Below are 15,193 nucleotides of genomic sequence, written 5' to 3'. Positions count from 1 at the left end.
TAGTGAGATTTTCTTTATCATCTTCCAGTTATGTTTCCTAAAATTGTGTCTTTTTGGTCATGATTCTTTTCGAAGGGGTATCAGAGCTAAGCCTTTTCATTTAATTGTAGTAAAATGTTGCCCTAAAGTGGAATAAAAAATTATTTTTTTACTAGTTGTTATAGAAAAACATATAAAGTTAATAATATTTTAACTATAGTTTGTATAGATGTCTCCCATTTAAACTCTATGCAAATATTTCATACTGCAGGGCAGACAACTGTGAGACTGTAATGGGCTGTGTAGCAAGCATACACCATAAATTTGATAATCATATTTGTGAGTTCTTCATATTTCATATACAAAGAATTTTGAAGAATAAAAATAGAAGAAAAAGAGCATTGAATGGAATTATGAATATGCGTAAAAGGAATAAGGGAAGATCACCTTGGTCTTCTGTACTTGCCTGTGCTAAAACTATGATGCCAAACACTGATCAGATGCTCTGAGTTATAGTGGAATGTGGGAATATTATGGAATCAGGATTCCTTTCAGATGTACTCCATTATTTTTGAAGTCCTATTAATTCCCCATGTGTTCTGGCTAATGAAATAAGGAAAGGACCCTTTTAATGGGGGCAAGAGGAGACTTTCCTGCTCAGCTTGTACATATTATCCAGCTGGACTGATGGGCCACTGTTAAGAGAAACATGGGTGGGAGGCTATTTTATAAGAAAATGAAAAAAACATTTGTTTAACTGCATGGCAACACTAAAGGCTGACTATGCATTTCATTATGATAAAAGGTGCAGGCTTGAGGGGAAAAAGTAAAGCAAAACACTGTCTTTCTAGGATTAAAGATAATCACTCTATATGGGATTATCTTAAACCTATCTATAAATTTATGTATCTAACTCTTTAATTTCTCATATCCCTTTTCTAATCTGAAGTAGTCTGTTGGAAGGAAGTGCTTGCCAATATTTCCTATCAAATGCAGATGCTAGGCAGAAGTTCCTGAGGTTTTGTAGAGAGTCAGTGAGCTCTTCCAAGCTGTTGCCATTCTCATTCTCCTCTCCTTAGTTCGGCTCTCTCTTCTTTTGCTGAGGCATCTGTTCCCTGAGGCTGCTCACCTGCAACACCTGCTCTGTCCTGCATCTTGTGGTGTCCTCTCTTAGGTACCGGAGCAGAGAAATGGTTTCATACTTCCATCTGCTCTAGCTGGTGGGCTTTAAAGAAAAGGCTGAAAACACAACCTAACGATTTTACTTAAATGTGACTGTACATGTAGGTATATATACTAAGGTTTGCACACACATGTGCTCATACATATATACGTATTTAAATTATATATATATGAATAATCATAAAAACTGGTTTTTTCAAAACTCATTTGGGATAATCATATTTTCCACAAGTGTTGAAGAAACCAGGTAGTTGTACAGTTCATTCTCTGTGGTTACTAGCAAAACTTTTATAGACACGTTAACTTAGCTTGGTGGAATGTGAAATTGATTACAGTAATTAAAAAATATAGCTGGTTTTACTTATTCGTATCACTTTGCCTACTGAACTGCTTTAGTTTCCATGAGTATGGTAGAGTTTCCAGCTGTGCCAGCAGTAGAAATTTCAGAAAGATTTAGATATATCCCAAAATATTATTATATACCAAGCCCAACAATTTTTCAAAATCTACTACCCTAAGATCTTTGAGAGTGAACTATCAATGTGTTTCTACATTGTAGTTAGGAGTATCCTCTTTCTAATAGATTATATTTTTTACTTCCACTCTCTAGAAAAGAGTGAGTTAAAATCCTGATAATTGTATGGACAAAAAAAAATGGGTGCCCAAAGACTGGATGGTGCATACCACTAAACTGCGACAGGTATACATTTCAAGGGATGTTTAATGTGTAAGACTTCAATATATGGGGTTTTGAGATGTCTAGTGAAAGTGCCTGCTTGCAGCACCTTCCAGGTCTGAAACGCTGTGTGGCACAGCTTCAAAAAGATTTTTCAGCCTGCAAGCTGTTGCAGCTGGAGCTGGATTTCAGTCTGAACCGAGGACAGAAATGTACAGGGTATAGCATGTAAATAAAGTGCACTCACTGTCCTGTCTTGATTAATTTGTCTGTTCTGTTTCACTTTGTGATAAAACAATGCAGTGGTATGACTGGCTGATTGGGTATTGAAAGCTCCAACATTAGAGAAAGAGAAGAAAAACCAAGCAGCCTCCCAAACCTTTATGTTCATTTGTTTGGTTTCGCTTTGAAGTGATCCCTGTTTCATACTGCTTAGAGATTCAGTTTCCCTCATTCCTCTAGTTATCAGCAGATCTCAAAGCAGTATTGAAAGGTGATTTATAAAGATTTTGTTTTTCCTGTTCTATACACGGGTAAATCTGTTCATAAAAAGGTAATTAGTGTGGCAGACACCTAGCCAAAAATAGGCCTCTCTCTTTTGTGTGCCCCCTTCACTAGGCAGTACTGATTGGGAAATTTTGACTAGTGAGAAAATTGTTGGCCAAATGCTAAAAGTTGCCCAGTGAATCATTTTTTGAGGAGGTATCAAAGTTCACCATGTGGCTATCTTCTCTATGCAAGTCTGACACTGTAATTGTATGTGCAAGGTGCCTTTCTGTTTCTGAGCTATGTTGGCTTCACCAGCAAACTGAAATCTCTTTACAGATACTTTTGACCCAGTGTGTCTTGAGACCTAACCTGTGTTTCTGAACTGAGATGCAAGTCAAATATGCATATGGATAATTTTCATTTCACTTGATTGGGGTGAAATTTTCACATAATTTTTACAGGCTACTTTTGCATTCTAGAATGCAAAAATCTTTTTTGAAATGCTCATTGAGTATATTATCTGCACTTGAAAGTATATAGGTAGTTTTTCTATTATATGTAATATGAAATAGTTTATCAACTTAATTTCTGGCACTCATTATAAAATCAGTGATGAATTGCATGGATCAGCAGTCTTTTGAAGAAGACAGTTTGGAATATAATAGCCCTATAATTTATTGAAATCAAGTGTTAATACCCAGAAGAGTGGAGTTTACTGTGTGATTTTTGTTCCATCATTTATTTAGTTTATCTTCAGGACTTAAAAAATTAGTAGATGTGAAAATATGAAGAGTCCAATTGTGAAGAGAGTTTAAGATGCTGGGTGAAAAGTTCAGTGATATGTTCATAGGGGTAACAGTTCCAAAACCAAATAAGATATTTATAAAGGATTTGAACACTCTTTTTGTACATTGTATCACAAGTCAGATGGAAGTGGAGTTTTGGAATGGGATGGGATATCCAGGGTTACAGAAGAGGTAAATAGTAATAAGAATTTCTTGTGGTGAATATGGTAATCTGACTTGAATTCAAATATCTAAGTTGCTGGATTCTGTAGTTCTTTTGGAAATCCAAAAGATTTTTCTCAACTGCTTTTTCTCAACTGACAGACATACAAAGCTCTGTATACAGAGATACTGGTATGGACTGACCAGGTAGACATAGACTGGGATGTAGAGAACCTATAGTGAGGGATACACACAACCTATCTCAGTTTTCTCTGTGTAATGTGGCAAACCCAAAGAGCAGCTGCTGGTGCTCAGAGATAAGAACTATTCTTCCATGGTACATGAAGATAGAGAAAATTGCTGTTCTGTGCTAGCGATTGGGGGCACAGGCTGGTAATTTGGACAACAGAGTTGGGTTCCATTTTATGACTGTTATATGACTGATATATATATGTATATATGTTTCCATATTATGCTGGTTCAATTATATATATATATATATGCACACACGTATAGATAAACACACACTAATTTAGGAGGCTACTTAAGTAAAGAAACATAGAAGGACTTTTCTTCCTGTCTTTGGCTCAAATCCGCTTACATATTATGCATGAAATCTCAATGGCTTCATGATTATTTTCTTTTTTCCCCCAGAAATACGTTTTATTCTGCTGTGGATCAGTGCAGAGCATATTGTTACTTTTGCTTGGCTGTATGAAAGTGATGTTCCAAAAGTGAGAAAGTAGATTGTCTTTGCTCACTATTGGCCACCAGACTTTTCAGGATCAACATGACAGAGCAATACAGTTGCTCAGAGGTATATTTTAATGGAGACAGTTGAACTCGTAATGTGTCAAAGCCCAATCAGTGCCTCATTCTGCACCAAAGCAGCATGGTTACGTAGTATTTGACTGCTTTACTAGTGTATCTACTGTGCTATGCCACTGGCTGCTGCTGTGGCAGCCTCACTTCTGTCGGACTCCCACATTGAATTCTTAGATTACTGGATTACTGTTGTTCTTTTACATGTATTTCTATGTACTACATGGATATTCAGCAAAAACCACAGGACACAAAGTACCGTATTCATGGAAGCACTGATTGTTCCGATGCTGACTGTATACAGACTGTACCTGGACAGCTCTCTAGCTGTTAAATGTGAAATGATGCAGATAATTTGCTATCTAAGCAGCTCTGATCTTAAACCATGAATTCACATACTGTATAGGATACTAATGCAGGTTTTATTACTTATTCACTTAAGGAGCGTTGGCATACTTAATATATTTTAAGGAACATATAGAAATTTTGGGAAACAGTGTATTTGCATTGTGCATATCAATGCAAAAGCCATCCTAAGATACCTTTAAAACACACCATTAGGACGAATTCTACAAACATAGTATGTGCACAGCAACAAATGACAATAATGAGAATTTCCTGACTGTGAGTTGTAAAGGATAAAAAGACCCCTATCACTTTGCACAAAGTCTGTTTTTCATTAGATGTTAGCATATTTTTTGACAAATAAACTGAGCAGTGTGTTTTCTGTCTTACAGAGGTGGTTTATTCAGGAAAAAAAATAACAACTAAGAGGCAGCCAAAAAACACTAGTGGATGATACATGTGTCTGTGGAAACAGGTTCTTGTATCTTAAGATGTGATTATCTTGGCTGAGCAGCAGTTTAAACAAACAAATAAATAAATGGTAGTACTGGCTGATGACAGTGATGTTTCAAAGTTGTAGAAGACTACTGTGAAATTTGGCCTATTTGTAACTAGATAGAGTACTACTATATAGCTCATTTTATTAACATTTGGTTTGCTACTTTTTAAGCAGTTCAGGTATTTGAATATTAAGTAAATTAAAATTACTATCTTTGCAAATAAGTGTAGTTTCCCTTTTTATGTAGGTCTTTTAAGTGGTTTACATGTAATCATGCTAATACTTTCAAGGGCAAGTTGTCAGGTATTTGTCAGGATAGGAACTAAATTGTGAGGGAGTATAGTGGCAGCAAGGTGGCAGAATTTATGTAAAATGGAGACAAGCAAAACAGTGTTGACACATGAGTTTGGGATTAAACCATATGCATGATCCTTTATATATTATGATTTGCTTAATCTGACTGCTTTGTAATTTATCTGGAGAGAATTTGAATTGTGCTTTTCACTGAGTAGCAGTTTTGGGGACATTAGGATTTGAAATCACGCGGTACCTTCTCTCTGGCCTGATGAACTTATAAGCAAAATATAATGCAATAAGGAATTAAAAATGGCTGAAAATACCCTTTGCAGTCATTTTTGTCCCTTAATGGTCAGTTAGGGATCACTTGAAAGGGAGGAGACCTGTGTGAAGGAACAGACATCGAGGGCAGCATAGCTGTTTGACACCATGTCCAACTTCCTACTACTGTGACCTCTGAAGAACGCTGTCAACGCTGTGCTGGTATGTTTGGAAGGGACTGGACAGGGATCTTCATGGCAAAGATGTCAAGTTACAGAGAAAGTCTTTTTTTCCTAACTGCTGGTAAGAAACAGGTCAAGTGGGGTTAATCTTGACTTCTAACAATTCTTGCCCTTTCAGGACGGTATTATTTGTGGTGCCGAACAGCTGTCTCTACTGCTGCTGTTTGGACCCAATGTCAGCACTGTCAGCAAAGCTTTGCTTTGTTGGTGTTAGGTTGTGTTCCTCTAGGTGCTGTGTGACATTTCAGCTTGCCAGAGATGTGGACTGTGTGACAGGAGAAGGTTTGGATCTGAGTACAGTTTTGGTGGCACAGAAGACTTATGAACATTTTTTTCAGCTACAGTTTCAAAAAAAGGAAGTCACTTAAGCTATGTTTTCTCACTGGGACATGAGAGCTCTTTTCTTTTGAAATTTTGTGTGCAGTAAGTTTGCTACAAATCAAATATTCAAAAACCTAGAGCCTCAAGTGCCATGAGGTTTAAGAAAATGTTTTCTATTTGGTTTGAGTCTTAGAAGACACATTATCAGACTTTCTCCTGTAGCATATTTTAAGAAAAAAATCATGATTTAATTTTGCGTGTTGAACAAGCTTGTTGCAATGAACAGTAAACTGGGAAAGGAAAAAAATATACCTGTATTTGGGGTCTTCTCATGCATTGCTGCCCTTCTGTGAGAAAAAACAGAAGTAGAATTCATCACAGCAAGTTGGGGCTGTCTGCTTTGAGATTTACAGAAGTGTATCTGTAGTTTCTGTCCAAGAGGGTAAGGATTTTCCATTCTGTGCTTTTCTCTGTGCCGGGTCCAAGTATTGCCAGGCCCATGGTGGTTTCAAATGTTTTTCTCCTGTCTTGCAGTGTCTGAAATGGCACAGACTTCTTTCCAGTTAACATACAACAATCTTTTGTGCTGACTACTGAACTCTGATCTTTGGCTGGATGCATGCTTGTTTCTTTAAGCACATGTGGCGCAGAGTAGACCTGGAGTTGGGTAATTCATAAGAGCTGGGTATTATTAGTATTACTACTACTTGAGTGAGTCTGTATTATTTTGCACAGCAGTGTGGTCACCTGGCAGCAGGTCATTAGCATTTTAGGTTTCTTTCCTTCACAACAATGCACAACATGCTAATTAGAGGATTTTGAAAGCTGAGCAACCTGTTTTAAAATCGGACATTTTAATTTGCAGCTTTAATGGCTGTATTATAATAACTGGCTTGGCTCGGGGGAGAAGGGGAGAAAAGCACTTCTCATGTTCCAGTAGCAAGGCCCAATATAACAGAGGCTGACAAAATTAAAAACCTCATAATTTGACCTTTGCCTGGGATAAAAGGCTGTTTCATAACAATTTCCTTTTGTTCTTTGTTTAAGCCATTACTCCAAAAGGAGCCTCCGATTAATCTAAGTAAATGCATCATTACAGTCCTAATCCATGTCCTTCTGTCAGTGTCTGTTTTAATTAAATAAGAAACACTAGCAGAAAGATATCACGCACAAAGCTGTGATTGGAGAAAGAGGGTTGTTTGATCAGAGTGAGATTAAAAAAGGCTTTGCTGTTTTGTCCTTTTGCTCTGGATGCCATAATGTAGGTTACAGGAGGAAAACTTGACTGATAGTTTACCACATTGCTCCCCATTACAGCATCTAAATAACCAGATTTACCAATGAAACTGTCCCAGACAATTAATTATATACAGAACATTCAGAAAGAGATAATATGGCAACTTGGTTTGAGTAATTTGACACATTAATATGTTTAGGACTGTATACACAGTTGGCCAGAAATTGCATTCAAGTTTCAGGATTTTTATAATAAATAAAGCGTCAATTAAAAGTATAGATGAATATAGGTACTTCCTTTTTTTTTTTTTTAGTACTTGTGGCTCACAAATTGTAAACATGATCTATTGCAAGTACCTGATTTTTTTTTTTTAAAAACATTTTCATTTCTTACAAAATCAGGACAATTATTTTAAAGTGGTGAAGGATCTACTTAATAAATGTTGTAACATCTAGCTAGTTAGTATTGCTAAAGCAATACATATGTAAGAGACTCTTCCTCAAGGTAGTGTTTCAAGATGCCCGTGGTGAGAGTTTTCTCCCATATCCAGGCCATTATTTGATGTAATGAAAAGAGAAAGTGTGCAACACAGAGACTGTTAATTAATTTAGCCTAACAAGATGAAGATAAATGGAGCAAAGCATGGATTGAATGAAGCAAGAGGTCTTATTTACAATTTAATACTGCTTTATATTAGGCATTTTTCAATTTACAAAAGAAAAGAGTTTAAAGAAAAGGTATGATGTGAGTTACATGCAAGACAACTTTACATTATGCGAGCTAAGTTCTAAGAACTACTGAAAATACCTTTTGGGTTAACCTTTAACTTTAAGTTTTCTTTCTTTCCCCCCCTTTTCACAATTATTTTTCTCATTGTGATTTACAATATGTTGATAAGAATAAGAAAAAGTAAAACCTAAACTTTTTCCCATTGAAGTAAATAGCAAATTATCAATGGATACTCTTGCAAGCCCAAATTCTACTGTTTCTCACTGTTTATATTAACCTAGAGTCATAGCTTATTTTTGAGAAATTTTTGTGTAGAAAGATGTATTAAGAGATGTAAGTATAAAAATACAATAAGGCATGATTTTAATTTCTGTTCCAAAATGTAAATCTGTTGTTTCTTATAAGCTTTTACTGCAATAGAACAGTGAAAACAAAGAAAGAAATCCAGGATAGTGTTAATTAACAACGATTTTATGTCATAAAACTATGATTTTTGATTTGAGAGAATATTTCTTTCTCAAGATCATGTTTCATTTAAACATTTTGTGAAAACTGTAGATTCTAATTTTCCATCAATTAAACCCCCTCCAAGATTAAAAAGCATGCCAGAGATTTTATGTATCTCTTCTTCCCAGTCCCAAATTTAAATAAAGAATATCCAAAGCTAACCGTAAGTTACAACTGGCATCAGCTGAGTCACTGCATTTCAAGGTGTATATTATTCAGTTTCCCAATGACAAATCTTAGTGTATTATAGAAGAGGTGAAGGAAAAAATAAGGTCTGTCATTTTTAGTGTTTAACAAACTAATAAAAAAAAAAAAGTCCTGTGACTGACTTAGGGATACCTTTATCAGTTTGTCTTAAACCCAGAATTGTAAATGATGCCCAAATATATCATGTCATCTTCTTTTTTTTTTTTTTTTTTTAATAAAACATCTTCCTTTATACAGATGAATTGGGTCTGTCTACTATTTGACCTTCTGCCATGATTTCTGTCTGCAAAGGAAGTGCCTTCCTTCCTTTTGCAATAGCTAGACAGGACAGTGTTATCTAGTGTCACTACAAGAAGTGGTCGTCACAAATAGCATTATTATGGTCTCTGTGTTTTTATCTTGGGGGTCATGAACAAATCCATGCAACTGCTTCTAAAGATTTCAATAAATAGGACTTTTTATCCAGACAATTGGCTTTTATATTACTTTTAAACAAAACTACTAGTCCATCAAGAGTTTCAAAAGGAAAACAATTCTACAGAGTGCTGGTATGGCAGCACAGACCAATCATTATGGCACCCATTCTCCAGTCCTTTATTTTTCAAGTCCACAACAATAGGTTGTTGATTCAATGGACAAGACCAGAACAATTAAGTTCTCTGTTTAGCAGCAGTGCAGCATTTTAATGCCCTCCTCTAATAATGGTCTCATTATTGTTATTCTAAGACTGGGCCTCAGGAGGAGGAATATTTGGTGGAGGTACGTCATTATTTTGCAAATTTCGATTAGCTCATCATGTTGTCTGTACTGTGAAAATCGTAGCTAATTAGGGCAGTCAGTTAGACTACCAGCTTTTGAGCTTATGAGTTAAAAGGTAGCACACTTGATAGGCCAATGATGTGAAAAAGGTGGTAAAAAGGGGGATTAGAGCTGTTGCCTTAGTAACTCTAACTTCCATCTGTGAGGGAACAATGGACCTGTGTTTCTCCTCCACCTTGGTGTAAAAATTGGTTTTGTTTCGAAGGGACGGGGCTTTTTATGACAATCTGGAATTCAGCCTAACAGGGTGTAGTTTTAGTTGTTAGGAGAGACCATTGGAGGATAGGAAAGATGAAAGGTCATGGCGAGCTCCAAGGACATGAAAGGTCATTGTCTTTCGTAACAATAGCGGATTGTTTTGTCCCATTATCTCCAGCCAACTACTCAGTCAGGTGATAGAAAAGATACTACCAGCTTAGTCAGGTGGAACAGGAGAGAAAGATAATGCACCTTCTAAAGAACAAAAGATAACTATAATTCGCCTTTATTAAACAAAGTTGCACTTATTTGCGGCCATTCTCTGAAAAGGGTTGTTTACTGACTTACTATTCCAGCTTGCTTTGTTCAGCACTGCCTCTGTAGGCCATCACATCTCTGGGAAGCAATCCAATGTGTTAGAAAATGTTGTTTAAGCTTTCTTCCCATGAAGAAGAGCCCCCAGGAGTACCACTGATGCGATACTTAACAATAAATTTAGTTGTTGTAGCTTTCTCACATTATTGGCGTTCTTAAAAGGTTTTCCTTCAAACACAGACAGAATAAAATTAACTATAAATATGAAATAAATTTGCTTCAAGACTTTATAGCATTTTATCATAAATTCTACAGCACATACTGTAGGAAGTTTATAGCAGACTGTATTAGGTGCTACTGAATAGAGAGCAGAGACCTATAGTGGTGTAAAAATAGATTAGCTATAGGACTACTCTTATGCAATGGGAAATAGATAGTCTCATCTGTGCTATGCAGAAGCTTTTGGACACTCTGTCCCTTTGTCTTAAGGAAAAAACAGAACTTCTGTGGTATTGTTTAATAAAACAGCTATAGCACAGCTCACCAGGAAAGCATTTATGTTAGTAAATAGAACTGTCACCTCTTATTTTTTCTAGAGAATCCAAAACCCCCAATTTTTTTCTCAAAAAAAAAAAGTCTTTCTTATTATTTCCCTATTTTTACAGCATTATGCCTCAGTCATCTATGCAACAAGTTTATTTTTCTCTTCCTTGTACCTCTGTCCACAATCAACATCCCAAGGTCCATCTGATATCTGCTAAAGACTAGTTTCTTTAGGTCACCATTTCCAAAATTTTTCACCCTCTTGTATGAGATCTTTAAACCCTTTTACCAGGTTGTTTTATAACCTTTATAATCAACAAAACTGACAAAAGGTATTGAATTTTTATGAAACTAATGAAATATATGTAATTTGCTACTATTACTCTTGAAAAATAAAATTGCATATAATTTCTAGGTATGCCATCTTAAACTGTTCTGACCTCATTTGAACTCCCCTTTTTAGCTATTCTGGGCCTCTCTTATCTCATTTTTACTCCTGGCCACTCTTGCTCTTGCTTTCTGACAACGCAGATGGGTGGCCTTGCACAAACTGATAACTGTGGTAATTTCTCAGCACACTATCCAATAATAAAAGATGTTATTTTCAGAATTAAGCAGGCATGTGTCATACTTACACGTTTGCTGAAGATGAGAGGTCGAGCAGTAGCTTCATGGGAGTGTGCAGTCGTATGAGCCATTGGACTTTACAGCTTCCAGTTTGTTGATGCATTGTTTCACTGGCTCTTAGGTTTAGTAAGTAGTCCTTCAGAGAAAGTCTGGTTTGAAGTATTTATAAGCTTTTAGTTTTTTAAGATAATCTATTCTTATTTGTTGTCTTTAGCTTGCTATCTAATTCTCATGTAGGTACTATCATATGTTTTGTTATTTTTGTATTAAAATGAACTGAACAGTGTAGGGTGCTTAGTTCAAAATGGGAGCCCTGCAAAGGGTTAACCAGCAGAGAATTACAAATGAACTATCAGGAAAGTTGATTATTAATCCAGCAAGAGAGAAAATATCCTTCCAGTTAGCAAGAATTAGTACCTGAAGAGCTGATAATATTGTTCGGGCTGTCGGTGTGGAATGGCAAAACCAGGTAAGCTAATCATCTTCTCAAAGGAATAAAATCTTTTCTTTCTGTTTTTCATTACGAGAGAGTTTAGTTTTTAAAATAATCTTTGTTATTTTACCAAAGTATCAGCATGTGAAACAGCATATGTTGATCCTCAGTTTCCTCAAATGAATGAAAGAAATTAAACTTGTGTTTAACTTTGGTAAGAAGATATATTTCTAAGCTATGCAACGTATGTAACTGTAAAATATCATAACAATTCTTTTCTGGTTTGTGGTTAAGTGTGAGAACTGATTATAAAACCTGAAGAGTCCTTTGCAATTGCAAGCTCATGTATTACGTAAGTCTGACTTTAGTTGTGCCTGAACATATTGTGGAGGTTTACGGGAACTTTTATGTTGCAGAGCTCTTTCATTCTAGGTTATTAGATTTCAATTTTCACACTGTATGAATGATTTATTCACGTTTGTTTTGATATTGTGAACACAATTGCGTTCATTAAAAAAACTTTTTTTTGTGGGGTTTCAAAAATCTATGATCTGGGGTTAGGAGGAAATGGATGTTTGGTAAACATACCACTGTGTTTATACAGAAAATGCAAACTGAACCATTAGGTCAGTTGAACGTAATCTTCTTATATTTTTGGTAATTTTTTTAAAAACTCAAACCCCTGTTTTGGGTCAGCTTTCAAATTTGCCCATTATATTTGTACCCCTGATACTAATGAATAGGTATGATAAGCATTTATTCTTTTCAATGTATTCTCCACTCTTTAGTGTGTTATGAGGGTATGCAAAATCTCTTAAATGATAGTCTGTTACTGTGGAGACTAGAATGCCTATATACAACATTTAATAACTTTTACTGCATTGTATGCTGTTACTTAAATTAGTAGAATTTAAAAAAATAATCCTTATTTGTTTGTACAATAGAATTCAGTATGCATATGATGTAACTACAGTATCTGGCTCAGTGAAAAAGAGTTTATCATCTCCAGACTTTAGCCTATTATGCATGAAATAGCCTGAAAGCTATATGAAAGGGTGATACAAGAATGAAAATACAGATAAAAACTGAAAGTATTCCAACTTTGAAGGCTGAGCCCCCATAGCAATGTAGTTCTATGTGGTAGCCTTTCATGAGCCATACAGAAAGGAAGAAACCTTTTAATTTGGGGAATGGGATTAAGATATGGCCTTGGGCAAAGGAGAAATAGAAAGGAAGAAGAGGCAGTGAGGAAAATGAAACAGAGAAGTGGCGTTTGTCTGACAAGCGTCATTGTTTTGTGTGTGACTTTGGCCTCCTCGAGCAGAGAGACAGCTGGTGGCCAATTTCTCTGAAGGGCGTCTCATCATGTTAGAGTAAATTAAAATCCTAGAATTTGCTGATGATGGAGCTATCGGGGCAACAAATGGCGGCATTTTGGAAGCTGTGCTAAATATTCAGATATACGTAGAGGCAAATAACTTGTTGTTGCACATTTTAGCTGGGTTTTTTAAGAGAGTGGGGACAACACAAATAAGCTGCATTTTCTGAGTTTGAACACCAGCATCTAGGAAATACATAAAGAGCAAGAAACCCAATGATGAAAAAATTATCACACAGGAAATGATATACGTAGAAAAAACAAGATTGTAATTAGTGGAGGAAAGTAAGAAACTGATTAGAGAAATGAAGTTTCCCAGATGTTTAAGGAAAAAAATGAAAGTTAAATTAGATAAGCTCTTTTAACTAGTATTGGAGAGGAATGCTTGCTTCAGAATGGGAAAGCTAAACTTAAAATTAGAAAAGAGCTGGCAACTTGAGTTTAGCTCAACTGTTTTCCTGCACGAGTGACTCTTTGGAATGCTCTGCTTGGAACATCATCAGGAACAACTAGTAAAGTGCTGCTGGGGAAAAAAAAACACAAAATGAAACTCGCTGTGTGCTTATTTGGAATGATTAAGGTGATTATATTACTTATGTGTGTACTAACCCACAAATTAGACAAATTGGTTGGATTTTGAAGTAGTATTTCAGGTTTTATGGTATTTTGTGTATATATATGTAGTTGACAGTTGAGCTTTAGCACTGTACTGGTTCAACAGACAGAATTTAATAGCCATTTTACAATTAAAAATTTAAAACTGAAGAGAAACAGTCTTGACCCCCTGCAACAGTAAACCAGCATAAATTAGGTGTTATTTAATTTTTATTATTTGTATCAGCTGGGATAAAAGTAATATCCTTAAATAAAAAATGGAAACAAAAGATATCAAGCAGAAACTGTCTTTTTTGTGCCCATTCCAGTGACTTATTTCCAATTCAACAGCATGGTAATGTAACCTGTGAAAAAGGTCCCCATACAAGTCAGTTTAGCATGGCTGACCTGATCTTTGCTTTTTTTGCCAGTTGTAGCTGTTCTCAGTTGTGTACTACAGCAAAAAAAAAAAAAAAAAAGCAGAAAAGAAAGTAAAAAAAAGTTAGACATGTCTGGAATAGGTTGATAAGACATCTTCTGATTTAGTGGAACTAGTCTGACTGAGCAGGGTTTTCATGTTAAGTGAAATTATTGTATTTTCTTCAACGCAGACCTTGTAGCTCCCAACTTCTTTAAAGACTTAAGGTTGAGGAGAGATGAAGTTCCAGAGGTTTCTGACTAACTAGACACACATCTGGAAACACAGCTGCACTCAAGGGAGGCTGCTGAAGCAGCTAGCCTGCAGTAAGCCATTCTTGCCACTATGTTTGGGGCAGTAAGAGGAGATGATGGGTAGGGTGGAGCATAAATATCTGTACGTTGCTTGATTCTCTACTTTATAAAAGCCTGGTAGTAGCCAGGAAGAAGCTTGTCTACAGAAACAAAAGGCCAAAGCAAAGGTTGGGCCAGGTTATTTTTGTTCCTTGGACCATACCTTGTCTGTGATGACAGTACTGGAGAGAGAATGTGTTTCAGTTCATTAGAAGCTCAGTGAAGCTACATGGATAACACTGAAGTATTTTATAAGATTCAGTGTAAAACTGCATAGTTCAAGGAAGCTCATGTCTTATTAGCTGTGGCTAAGGTCAGTTATCCACACAATGATGGGGAAACTCTTTCATAAACAAGTAGATAAATATGGTGCAGCTGGTGCTTAGCCTTGCTTCAGGCTGTAATATTACCAAAAATCCTCTTGAACAATTCCAGCTTTTACAGAGTCCTTATGGAGCATCAGCAGCTTAGAGTGGTCAGACATAAAATTACAAGGTTTTGTCATGAAAAAGGACAAATTCAGGGTGATCTTGTGACTTTGCATATAGGTGTCTATCTCTAGAATATATTAAAGAAAGAATATAGAATCATTAGAACTCTCCTAGAAGAAAATATGTTGTAAAATGTTAGAACTGGAAAAAAATTTAACTTACCTAGTCTGAACACCAAAATGTTTTAATTGTAGTAAAAAACCAAACAAAAACAACCAACCAAGACAAAACCCACAGCAAATTTGCTCTAACTATATTCACCCACATTTGTGTGAACCAAAGGA

General features: G+C 35.9%; 1 protein-coding gene across 18 annotated transcripts in view; it reads left to right on the top strand.

Annotated features, from left to right (window-relative positions):
* The window catches only part of SOX6 (SRY-box transcription factor 6), a 375,371-nt gene that overhangs the window by 100,164 nt on the left and 260,014 nt on the right, over nt 1-15,193 (top strand). For 3 of the 18 annotated variants that reach the window (XM_064657439.1, XM_064657434.1, XM_064657429.1), the window contains exon 1: nt 11,227-11,711. The exons of the other annotated variants lie outside the window; for them this stretch is intronic. The gene's annotated coding sequence lies outside the window, so the exon portion shown is untranslated. Of the gene's footprint in view, nt 1-11,226; nt 11,712-15,193 lie in introns of those variants that run through there. 18 annotated transcript variants of the gene reach the window in all.

Source organism: Pseudopipra pipra, chromosome 6, assembly GCF_036250125.1.
Source record: "Pseudopipra pipra isolate bDixPip1 chromosome 6, bDixPip1.hap1, whole genome shotgun sequence".
In the NCBI taxonomy this organism is placed as follows: Eukaryota; Metazoa; Chordata; class Aves; order Passeriformes; family Pipridae; genus Pseudopipra; species Pseudopipra pipra.
The sequence above is the reverse complement of the archived record's forward strand: the minus strand, read 5'-3'. Positions and strand labels throughout refer to the sequence as shown.